This window comes from Coenobita brevimanus, chromosome 97 (assembly GCF_032717465.1).
Source record: "Coenobita brevimanus isolate Jiangsu-jjx chromosome 97, ASM3271746v2, whole genome shotgun sequence".
Taxonomy (NCBI): domain Eukaryota; kingdom Metazoa; phylum Arthropoda; class Malacostraca; order Decapoda; family Coenobitidae; genus Coenobita; species Coenobita brevimanus.
The window spans coordinates 10,405,683-10,418,173 of record NC_137050.1 but is presented as its reverse complement, the minus strand read 5'-3'; the positions used below and the strand labels follow the sequence as shown (position 1 = coordinate 10,418,173).

At 44.4% G+C, this 12,491-nt stretch overlaps 2 protein-coding genes across 6 annotated transcripts in view; one reads left to right on the top strand and one right to left on the bottom strand.

Moving 5' to 3' along the window:
* The window catches only part of LOC145413852 (carbohydrate sulfotransferase 4-like), a 610,328-nt gene that overhangs the window by 149,816 nt on the left and 448,021 nt on the right, over positions 1–12,491 (bottom strand). The window lies entirely within an intron of this gene.
* Rho1 (ras-like GTP-binding protein Rho1) overlaps positions 1,875–12,491 on the top strand; it is a 98,255-nt gene continuing 87,638 nt past the window's right edge. Inside the window, exon 1 of one of the 5 annotated variants that reach the window (XM_080283523.1) lies at positions 1,875–2,301. The gene's annotated coding sequence lies outside the window, so the exon portion shown is untranslated. Of the gene's footprint in view, positions 2,302–3,005; positions 3,200–6,311; positions 6,835–12,491 lie in introns of those variants that run through there. The other 4 variants (XM_080283521.1, XM_080283524.1, XM_080283525.1 and 1 more) reach the window with 4 other exon arrangements.

Genomic DNA, 12,491 nt, shown 5'->3' with positions numbered 1-12,491 from the left:
TCATAATATCGAGAAATGTCTCCATAAATATCTTCACGGCTATCTTAATAAATATCTTAGAACTTGCCTTCGTAAATGTTTTCGTAAATGCTTTAGTGATATATTTCCATAAATGTCTTCGTAAAAATTATTTCGTAGATGCCTTGGTAAAAGATCCCCATAAATGTCCTGGTAAATGCTTGACAAATTCCGTAGTCAAATATCTAGATAAATTTTTTCGTAGTTTTTTCGTACATACTTTCGTCAAATACAACCATAAAATTACGTCCTCGTTAACGTCTTTGTAAATGGCCTCGTAAAATATCTCTGTAATTGTTTTCGTAAATGCTTTCGTAAATGTCGGCAGAATATCTCCGTAAAAGTCTCCGTAAATATCTTTGTAAATGCTTCACTCAAATATCTCCGTCCATGTCTTCGTGAAATGTTCATAAATGTACCAAGTCTGTCGTCACAAACATCACGGTCATCCTTACGTGACACGGCGCGAACGGCTGACTGAGAGAGAGAGAGAGAGAGAGAGAGAGAGAGAGAGAGAGAGAGAGAAGGGGGGGAGGGAGAATGGTATTAGCAAACGAGCAGAAAAGACAGACAGAGAGGCCGCCGCTTGCATAAGATTCCCGCCTTGTTGCATGCGAGTGTGGGAAGGTTTGTGCAACAGGAAGTGTGCAGGAAGGAAGGCACAGAAGGCAGGTGGGGTGAGGCAGGTGGGGTGAGGCAGGTGGGGCGAGGCAGGTGTGGTGAGACAGGTGAGGCGAGGCAGGTGTGGTCGGACAGGTCGGGTGAGGCAGATGGGGTGTAAGGCAGGTCTGTGGTGGTGGGGTGTGAGGAAGATGGGTGAAGCAGGTTGAGTGTGAGACAGGTCGGGTGTGGGACAGGTGGGATGATTTAGATGGGGTGAGGCATGTGCTGTGTGAGGAAGATGGGGTTTGAGGCAGGTGGAGTGAGGCACGTGGGTGAAGAAAGTAGGGTGAGGCAGGTGGGATGGGGCAGGTGGGGTGAGACAGGTGAGTAAGGCAGGTGACGTGTGACACAGGGGGGGGGGGGAGGCAGATGCGTGAGGTTGGTAAGGTGTGGGGCAACTGCGTGAGGCAGGAGGGGTGTGAGGCAGGTAGAGTGTGAGGCGGTGGAGAGAGACAGATGGATGCGAGGCAGGTGGGGTGAGGTAGGTGTGGTGAAGCGGGAGGCGTGAGAAGCAGGAGGGGTGTGAGGCAGGCAGTGTGAGACAAATAGGTGAAGCAGATGGGGTAAGGCAGGTAGGGTGTGAGGCAGGTATGTGATAGTGGGGTGAAGTAAGTGAGTGATGCAAGAGTAGTGAGGCAGGTTGGGTGAGGTAGAAGGTGAGGAAGATGGTGTGTGAGGCAGGTGGGTGAGGCAGGTGGAGTGTCAGGTAGGTGAGGCAGGTGGGGCGATCCAGGTGGGGTGTGAGGCAGGTCTGTGGTGGCGGAGTGGTACACATTTCCTCCCTGTCAGCCATTTCAGCACTGCACCCTAAGTTTTCTCTTCCCAGGATGATCACTCTTTCTTTATTCACCAGTAACACTAATCTAACCTATCCTAACTCTAACCTAACCTAACCGTAAATCTAACTAACTCTAACCTAACCTAACCTAACCCAACCTAAGAGAGTAATTTAACCTAATCTAATTTACGTTCAACTTTCCTCGAAAAGAAAAAAGTCTCAAATTGATTGCAATTCGGAAATTAGCGAAGGGAATGGAGGCTGTGTGTGTGTGTGTGTGTGTGTGTGTGTGTGTGTGTGTGTGTGTGTGTGTGTGTGTGTGTGTGTGTGTGCGTGTGTGTGAGGGGTGTCTGCTGCCAACCACATAAACTCACGAGACGTATACACCAACACCACACTACGCTAAACACTCATACTCACTACACCACCACACTGCCACTCATTACACCACACGACTACACTCTGCCACACTACACCACACCACACTGCTACACCCTACCACCCACATCACACCACACAGCTGCATTCTTCTGCCAACACCACACCACACTGGGACATTCTAATGCACCACCCCACATCATACCACACTACACCATAACACAACTCAAGACAACACCACACTACTACCTTATGCTATACCACACCGACACATCACAATACTATCGTAGCACATCATACAACACCAGCACATACCAGTAAATCTGTATACCGCAACACCAATCCACACCACACCTCTAAACCCTAGCACACCACATCACACACTTCGCCACATCACACCACACAACACCATCAATGTACACCAAACCACACACTCCCTCAACAAAGGCTTCTCCAAAAATCCTGTTAGTGTAATGGTGTTACTCCCTCCTCATACCACCTCCCTCCTCTCCATCCTCTCTTCCCTCTCTCCTTCAACCTTATTGCCCCTCCCCCGTGCACCTTTCTACCCTTCTCTCCCTTCCAACCTCACAGTCCCTTTCCCTTCCTCCCTCAACCTCCTCCCCATCTTCTCTCCTTCCCTCCAACCTCACAACACTTCCTTCTTCCTTCCCTCCAACCTCACAACACTTCCTCCTTCCTTTCCTCCCTCCCCCTAATTCCATCGTCTTCCTCTTCCTCTTCCTTCTCTCCCTTCAACCTCACAGCCCCTCCCCCACACCTTCCCGCCCTCTTTTCAAGCTTGCTCTTCCCCTCCCTCTCTTCAACTTCCCCTCCCCTCCTTTCTACTTCCAACCTCACAGTCCCTTTCTCCCTCCCCAATACTTTCCCTCCCTCCCTCCGGTCTTCTATCCTTCCTTCTCTCCAGTCTAATAACCTCTCCCTACATCTATCTTCCCTAACTTCAACCTCAACCCCTACTCCATTCTTCCCTCCCTCTTACTAACCTCATTGCCCTCCCCTCTCTTTCTCCACCCTCACAACCTGTCCCCCACAACTTTCCTCTCTTTCTCCTCACCACCCCCTCCCACCTACTCTCTCCCACCTTCTCTCTCCCCCTCCCTCCCTCAGGCGTCAACTCAGCTCCCCTCCCCCCCGTTCACTTCTGCCGCGGTTTCCCCCTCCCGGCAGGTCGTCTCTCTCTCTCCCCAGTAGCGAGGTGGCGGCCAGGGCGGAGGCAACACCGTCTGTGCCTGCTGCTGCGTGTCTGCGAGTGTGTCCAGGGTAGGCTGAGCACAGAGGCTGGCTGGGATTCGAGTCCAGGAACACCCGTCAAGACAAACCTGCCAAAACCGAGTGTAGGCGAGTTAGAAAGAACCGTCCATGCCTTCCTCCATGCCTGCTGCTGCGTGTGTGTGTCCAGGGTAGCATGGGCGAAGGGAATGGCTAGGGTTCGAATCCAGTGCCACCCATCATGATAAACCTGATTACACGTGAATTTCGCCGGAATAGAAAACCTTTTGTGTCTTGCAGAGAAAAACCTGTGTCTCCTGTTTTGAGAGAAAACCGTCTATGCCTCCTTCTGCTTGTGTTCATGATAGGCCGAAAAGGATACTGGATGGTAAAAGTGGGAAAAAATAACCACCCGTCACGATACCACTCACTGCCCTTCTCTGATCTCACTCGAGTGTCATCATGAGATAAGGAACTGTCTGTGCAGAGAAAAGACTCGTACGGCAACAGTAAAAAGCCGTGTGTGCGATAGAAAAAGCACCAATGTGAAGAAAAGATCTGTGGTATGAAAGGAACCATCTATGCCTTCTGAGGGTAGGATCGTCGATGTCCCGTCCTTCGTGTGTTAGAGTAGGGTGAGAACGCTGCGTGGCTGGAATTCGACACTGTTACCATCCGTCAAGGTATCAGTGTCCCCTGCACCTGTATAATACATGAGTGTGGCCGTGCTAGAAAGATAACGGACAAGGTGCAATTGACATGCCATTCCTCTCCGCCACTGTGTCATTTCTCGTCAATTAAGGAGGCTCCCCAGCATCTCTGCCTTACCAGTTATTTCCTTATCTGGTGCGTGAATACTGTCAGTTATGTAATATATGTAGAGAATGCCAGTACTGGAATAACACAAACATCATGAAAGTGAATATCAAACCGTAATGTGCAAAATAAATCGCTAAGAAAATAGGTCTTAAAAAGTGTTCTCAGTGCACGAAAATACGGGCCACAGTTTCCATACTTTCTCGTCAGCTTCTGGGGTTTTCTTGCACCTCTTCCTTAGCAATATTTTTAGCATATTACATCGTCTCTTGTATGTAATTTATATCTATATTATATCAACGTCAATAACATAAAAATATACAAGAAAAATGAACATGCTAAATACAAAGATAAACCGGTAAGGAAGAGAAGCTACGTGGCCTCCTTCGGCAGCGACAATACGAGCTCAAAAGCCACACTAGTAAGGAAGAAGTGGCAAGGGGAGGCTCCTAGGACCACACCGCCTCCCACTCCCGAATGTCATACTTCCTGGGGATAGCATTTATAATGGAGCCTAACCACAGTACAGGATAACTATAGTTAGGTTTTTACTTGGCAAAGATCCCTAACCTCTTTCAGCTCAGTTGTCGCCCATGTGTAGTCAGACAGGAGGGTGACCTGACTAGCAAGCAAGAAGACTCATTCCTGCCTCTAAACTAAGGCAACCACTACTCAGTATACAAGTTGTGAGAGTAGCCCAATTCTGTCAGATCAAACAAATCGAAAACGGTCTACATAACTGTTATATAATCATCACAGACTGACTCCGTTTTCACATGCCGTCACTGTAAATATTCACACTGACTTAATGGTAAAGTGTTTGGTAGCTGTGTAAGTAAAGGTGAACGTATGTACAATCTTATACGCGACCTGGGTTTATGATGGATTATAAATGTGGTTCCTGAAGGGTGTGGACGCGATAGAAAGTTAATAGACAACCCGTTCCTTCCTTCCATTGTGTTATCCAGGAGGGAGGACGGGGGGTGAGAGGTGGTAGACTCAGCCCTCGTTACAAGTTCACATTTGCCATGTTCTTTGACCCTCTCGTAATCGGAACAACTCTAGCATTGTCTTCCAGCGATTCCCCGACGATTGTATTCAAAATCATGGGAGCTTGAGTGTTAAATGTAAAGATCATTTTTAGAAATGCGCGAGTATGTAATTTTTGTTTTACTACTGTTCTCTTCATACGTTTATATTCAACTTGAGAAATATATACCGTATAGAAAGTTATATCTAATTCTTCCAGTTTGGAAGGCTTCTTCTAAGCTGCATAAAATGGAGTGAAGCCAGCAAGGATCAAGCTGAGAAAGGCGTCATCACAGTGTAGGGTTTGAGTTGACAGAAAAATGACAAAAATTGCCTGTTACACTTCCGTTTTATTACCTCTTTTACCCTAACTTGTCCTAAAATTGCCGCCTCCCCATCGAGTTGTTGAAAGAGAATAACATAAGAATCTGGTGCTTGTCACGAAGAAGTCCTGTGGAAAGGATGCTGAGATGTACTGTTGTCTTTTTCCTCCACCAAGCTACGTGAAATGAACAGCAAAAGGACCAAAATCTAGATCAAGAAAAAAAAAAAAAAAGGGGTACCTACGAAGTTATTCTCCCAATTTCGACCAAAAATACAGTTCCATGTGTTGTTAAAATCGAAAAAAGAATAAGAATTTTATTTTTTTATACAATAATATACAACATCCTTGACTCATAATGAAGATGGCCTGTTAATTACTTGACTCTAATAACTTATTTTTCATTTCATTCTTGCTGACTACAGACCCTTTGATTCACCTTAGGAGAAACAGAACTGAAGGGTGTAGATACAGCCTTCACTAAATCCAGCTGGTGGGGTTACATACAGCCTTCATTAAATCCAACTGGAAGGGTTACATACAGCCTTCATTAAATCCATCTGGAGGGGTTACATACAGCCTTCATTAAATCCAGCTGGAGGGGTTACATACAGCCTTCATTAAATCCAACTGGAAGGGTTACATACAGCCTTCATTAAATCCATCTGGAGGGGTTACATACAGCCTTCATTAAATCCAACTGGAAGGGTTACATACAGCCTTCATTAAATCCATCTGGAGGGGTTACATACAGCCTTCATTAAATCCATCTGGAGGGGTTACATACAGCCTTCATTAAATCCAGCTGGTGGGGTTACATACAGCCTTCATTAAATCCAACTGGAAGGGTTACATACAGCCTTCATTTAATCCAGCTGGAGGCGTTACATACAGCCTTCATTAAATCCAGCTGGAGGGGTTGCACACAGCCTTCAATAACTCATTTAACACAAGAGGCATTTCCAAAGCTGAATACAACCGTATGAGTGTAGCAAGGATAAGCTATAGTTGGTTTGTTTTCATATGACGAAACTAGGCCACTCGCAAACCTGAATACCTAGTGGTGGTTAAATGAAATTCGATGAACTTTAGCTCTGAGAGAAGAATGAGTCTCCTTGGTTACTAGTCAGGTCAAAAACTCCAGTTTGATTACACCTGGCCATCTGCCGAGCTGAATGAGGTCACGGATCTTTGTCAGGTTAGAAAAAGTGCGCTAGACATAATAAGCCATCGGATTCAAGAAGGTTAAGAAGTGTTTGTGACGTGGAGCATGATGACTGTGGTGATGCTTCCATGTCTGTATTTTTTGTGCTTTTGTGGGTCTGTGTACGACTTTCATGTGTAGGTCAGAACAATCAAAACCCACACAACAACCACTATCTGTCTGTATCATCATCGTCTACCCCAGAAATTGCAGAAAAGAAGGTGATATTTACAAAAAAAAAAAAAAAAAAAAAAAAAAAAACCAAGTGAGTTCAGAGAGAAAGGGAAAAAAAAAAGTGGGTAGAAAGAGAAAGAAGCATTGTGTGTGTGGCTCGGTGAAGCGGGAAACCTTATGCAGTGCTGGGGGACGGAGGAGGAGGAAGAGGAACTGGAGGTAAGAGGAGGAGGAGGAGGAATAGGTGTCGAAGGAGGAAGAGGAGGAGGTAAGACGGAGGAGTAAGACCAGCGGAGGAGGAGGAGGAGGAGCAGAGGAAGTAAGGGGAGGAGGAGGAGGAGCAGAGGAAGTAAGGAGAGGAGGAGGAGGAGAAGAGGAAGTACGGGGAGGAGGAGGAGGAGAAGAGGAAGTACGGGGAGGAGGAAGAGGAAGTACGGGGAGGAGCAGGAGAAGGAGCGGTGTACTATATTCTGTTTTCTTTATCGAGGCGAAGATGCAATTGACAGGTTGGTGATGACTGGCTGAATGCAACATGTCGAATAACTTCGTTGTATTTGAGTTAGCCAATAAATTTCGATTCACATTACCGGTAATTATTTGAAATACGACGATGTTATTCGGACATGTTGCATTCAGGCAGTCATCACCAACCTGTCAAGTGTATCTTCGCCTCGATTAAAAAAAAAAAAATGAGTATAGCGGAGGTGTGTGTGTGTGTGTGGGTGTGTATGTGTGTGTGTGTGTGTGTGTGTGTGTGTGAGAGAGAGAGAGAGAGAGAGAGAGAGAGGGGGGCCGGAACAAGACCTAAGGGTGTAACTCTCCTGCCTTAAGCCACAACACAACAATCACTGAGCCCAGGGATGGTTTAGGATATCATACAACTCACTCACTCTCTCTCTCTCTCTCTCTCTCTCTCTCTCTCTCTCTCTCTCTCTCTCTCTCTCTCTCATGCATCCACTCACTCCCTAAAATTCTCTCACTCCCACTCTCAAATGTTTTCTTATTTCTTCAGCCCGAAGCCATACTTTCTATTATTATTATTTTTTTTTTCTGGACAGTCAGACGACTTTATTCAGTTGAGGAGAGACCCCGCTGGGTTAGAGGGTGAACCGCATGCAGTCACTAATTTTCTTATATTTGCCCACTCTCGCACTTGCACACTCTCTTAATATTCTCACACACTTTCTAAATTCTCATAGAGTCCCTCACTCTCACACTTTCTCACACTGTAGGTCACAAAGACTCGTACCATGACTTTCCCGAGCGAGGAAAACATTTGTCTGCTTCCCATAAGAAAGCAATGCGTGTTATCTCGGTGGCAATGACCTTTGTTGTTCCGCCTCCGCTTCTGTTTTCGATGTTCGTCCAGGCTGGCTATACAGTACTCTACAGTAGCTCCAGTGCGGTAATGAGATGTCTGTCTTGTTAGCACCAGTACTGCTGATGGCTTCATACGGGTAGGAAAGCTTTCTCATACTGTGAGGATTAATACTTTCTCACTTAATTTCTATAAAACGATAACTTAATCGTTTTGCTAATATACCGTCAAACAATTTCATTTACTTTGGAAAGGATCCCTCTTACACACAGGGTTAAAGTCAACAGAAACACGTCATAGTACGTGCGTTAAAATGACATAAAGTACAAAAGTGGTGTGCAGCGTAATACACACAAAGGACATAATACTACCGTGTCGTTGTCAAATGGTGCCGACTATGGAGTTGAAGGCACCGTCCAGTCCAAGGCAAAACTCTCTTTACCTTGGTCCAGTCAACACGCAGGTCACACACACCACAGGGTAGTTCTAAGTGGCAAGGGAGACTTCGTGGTACCTCTTCTTTTGCTACTATTTTGCATATTATTACTTATCATTCTTTTACTGGTTATTTATATAGTTTGGCCAAACTGGAGGAGAGTTCCCATAACATATGATGAAAACTTTATGACAGGGATTATTTATCATAATTATATTATTCATTTCTGTCACTCAAATTCTGCTGAAATGACATTCATGCTGCTAAAGTGCACCAAGTTAGGTTTGTTGACGCCGGCGGTGGCGTCCTACAGATGGCAATGAGTCGATTCGGATCCAAAAGTCATTGCTTGCCAAATCGTTCCGGTTAGTAAGGCTAGGTTAAATTACGCTAGTTTATGTTGAATTATGGCAAGTTAGTTTAAGCTGTGTTAGGATAGGTCAGGCCATATTAAGGTGGGTTAAAAGGGACGAACGATACGTGACCACTGGAGCCGAAACAATCCGGAAGTCTGACATGGCGGGTATCCACGTGCCATGGTTTGCGTGTAAAAATGATGAGGTTCTATAGCTGATATCTTCAAAATTACGCAATTACGCAACTTTTTCAATCTTCCACAACGGGATTTCTCCTGCAGTTTCACCTCTCGTTTTAATGTAGACACTGATAACATACAAGAGGATACTGAGGTGTAATGTGCAGATTAAGTCGCTACAGAAAAATGTTACGAAATCTCCAAAGAAATTTAGAATTATGACCGGCAGTGTCACAGCAAAACAACTCACTACAAACTACAAGCAAATCGTTACTGCTCTGGCAAACTATGTGCGTCCTAGTTTCTTTTACTCCACGTCCCATAACGCGAAGTCTACGTATGTCACTCCATAAACAGCAAAATAAGTCATGAACTCAATCACCAACTAGAGGGGTACTCAGTGGGGCACATCTCTCCATCAAGGGCAACGTAATTTCCAAACCACTCTTCATTATGAGTTAGGTTTGCGCATCACTGATTAGGGTTTCCGAAGAAGTGTTATCCAGATGCAGAATCTGTAATACGATCCGGATCGGTGTCAAAAGTTAATCGATTGTTCCCTGGGCTAAAGGCTATCTACCCACCAAATTTGGCCCAAATCTCTCTTTTAGTTTTTGAATAATCTTGCTAACAGACAAACTAACAAGCATCGGTCCCAAAAGTTAATCGATTGTTCCCTGGGACATGGCCTATGTACCCACCAAATTTGCTCCAATTCTCTCTTTTAGTTTATGAGTTATCCTGCTAACAAACAAACAATCAAACAAACAAACAGGGTGAAAACATACTCTCCTTGTCGGAGAGAATGACTAAATTCTAAATGGGCAGAGGACAAGAGAAATCACGTGAGTACAGTAAAGATATTGGCGTTAGTCTAATGGTAAATGAACTGTGATTCTGTACACACTACGTGACAGTATCAATGGATGTAGTACTGTACACTGCGCATCATTCGGCACTGGGGAAATCTCCTTTACCTTAATTACCATATGAATCAGTGCTACTTGTCACGGTCATGTACCTCGCTATAACAGCCGTATTCTGGGTGGCGTAGGAGACTTCGTAGCGCTTTTCTCTTTGCGATTTATTATGCGTATTTCATCCTGACATCTTCTACGTAATATAATTCTCTTATGGGCATAGTTTACTACAGCAACGAAGAAGAAGATACAGGGAGTGTAATATGCAAAATAAGTCGTTATGAGAAACGTGCTAAGTTCCTCTGCTACCTGGAATACCGTACGGTCTTAAAATTAAAGGAATTCGATGTTGTCGTTCCATCAGCCTTTCACTCCTTCACGACGATGGAGCCTCAAGGTCTTTTCCAAGTTGAATGAAACCGTCTGAATTAAGGTGACAAGGATAAATAAATAATAAACGTCACCGTACTGAAAGGGTAAGTTGTGTGTGTCCAGGGATCCTATGTTTTGGTTTCATTTGGAAAGAACATCTGGTTCTTTTTTTTTTTTTTTTTTTTTTTTAAGGATAACGGAAATAAGTGCCGGTGAAAATAAGAGGAATTCGACGCTACGTAAATACAAATGGCGGCATAAGCAATTCTATACTGATTAAAACAGGCGATCGTGTAAATTCGACGCTGGGTGACACACGTGACGGAGTAAATTTCATGCTAGGTAAACACAAATGGCGCTGCAAGTGGCGCGAAACCGATGCTGGGTAAACGAGAGTGACGGTCCAAATGGTACATATTCTACGTTGGATTAGTAAACTCTCGGGTGATCGTGCAGCGAGGGGATTTAGACGAAAGTGGAATGAATTCGATGCTGCTGGGTTGCATCACGTGGCGGTGTAAATTTGACATTAGATAAGAACGAAGTGTGTTGTACGGATTCGATGCCAGGAAAAGCAAGCGATGGTGAACTGAATTCGATACAGAGTAATGGCGGTGCAGGTGAGTGAGAATCGATATGGAGTAAAAAGAATGACGCTGTAAATGAGAGGGATTTGATGCTGGCTAAAATAAATATGATGCACGTGAGAGAGATTCCATGCTGAGTAAAAATTAATGATGGTGCGTGTGAGACGGATATGATCCTGGTTAAATATAAATGGGGAGGAAAAAATAAATGAAGGTGTAACTGACTGGGATTCAACGATGGGTAAAAATAAACGATGGTGCAAGGGAGAGGGATTGGACGCTGAGTAAAATTGATGATCGTGCAAATGGGACAAATGCGGCACTGGATTAAACCAGACCGATTGTGCCAATTTAAGAGGAATTCAAGCATGAGCAAATATTGGTGTAAAATTCGACCGAGAGAGAGAGAGAGAGAGAGAGAGAGAGAGAGAGAGAGAGAGAGAGAGAATGGTGTTGAGAAATAGCGCACTAATAAAGTTTTTGGCTTTAATCAGCAGACAGCGGATAGGCTAATAAGTGTGGGTTTGTGTGGAGACGATCAGAGCGTGACGCAAAAAGTAAGTGCGATCTATTGTTATTATGTCTTTGTCATTTCCTACTCCTGAAATGTTAAGGCTGTTGCTGGGTTACTACCACCATCATCACTACTACTACTACTACTAGTCACTACTGAGAATATTCACTTACTCTTCCTACCGATGATAATATTGCCACCACTTCTAATAATATTACTATTAGTAACCCCCCCTCTCTTTCTGTCTGTCTGTCTCTGTTTCTGTCTGTCTGTTTGTCTGTCTGTCTGCCTGTCTGTCTGTCTGTCTGTCTGTCTGTCTGTCTCTGTCTGTCTGTCTGTCTGTCTCCAATTTCCAGCAAGTTCGAATAAGCAGCTTGTATCACTCAGACAAGAAGCCCTATGTAGCGAGGTCGAGAGCGTCTCAACATTCCCGAGAGAACAAGCACACATGGCGGTCATGAAAAATGCTCACAACAAGATCATTGAAGCCGTAAACTGCATACAGCGGTATTTCAAAGACTGGAATCTTTGTGTGACTGGGTGGCTATAAGCAAGTAAATAAGGAAAATAAAAGGGAATCTCTCCTAAGCTAAGTACTATCGTCTGACGGTGGGAAGTATAATAAACAACAAGGAGCACTCACAGAGCACAATATCCTCGTCCTACAATCGGTAACAGGGCCGAACATTGCTCCTTGCACTATGACCTTGTTCTTTGGCTGCTTATTCCCAAAATCGAATAACTTATCTTTGCCTAACCCTCAATCTTTCCACAACGTTTGGGACATTTCTGAGCTAAAACTGTTTGAGCTGACCTTGTCCTAGTAACCTGTTTGAGAATCGAATCACCTTATCCTTGGCTGACCCTAAAACCTGGATCAAAACTACGAGTTATATTGCTCCCACACTAACAGATAAACACTACTACTACAGAATAAACTGGATAAAAGCACAGTAGATGCGGAGAAAGGACCACACATGCATACATTCAGTCCTGTATACTACAACCAGGCAAATACAACTAGACAAAAACAAACACAGAAGCAAAAACAATACATCCCCTTGCAGACGCCAAAAAATAAAATGAAATAAATATACATAAATAGCAGGGTTAATAAACTATTTCAAGCCCCTTCACTGCAAGACACTTTTTCGAAACTGAACATCAGTGTTAGTTGGTAGCAATCATAAAGTG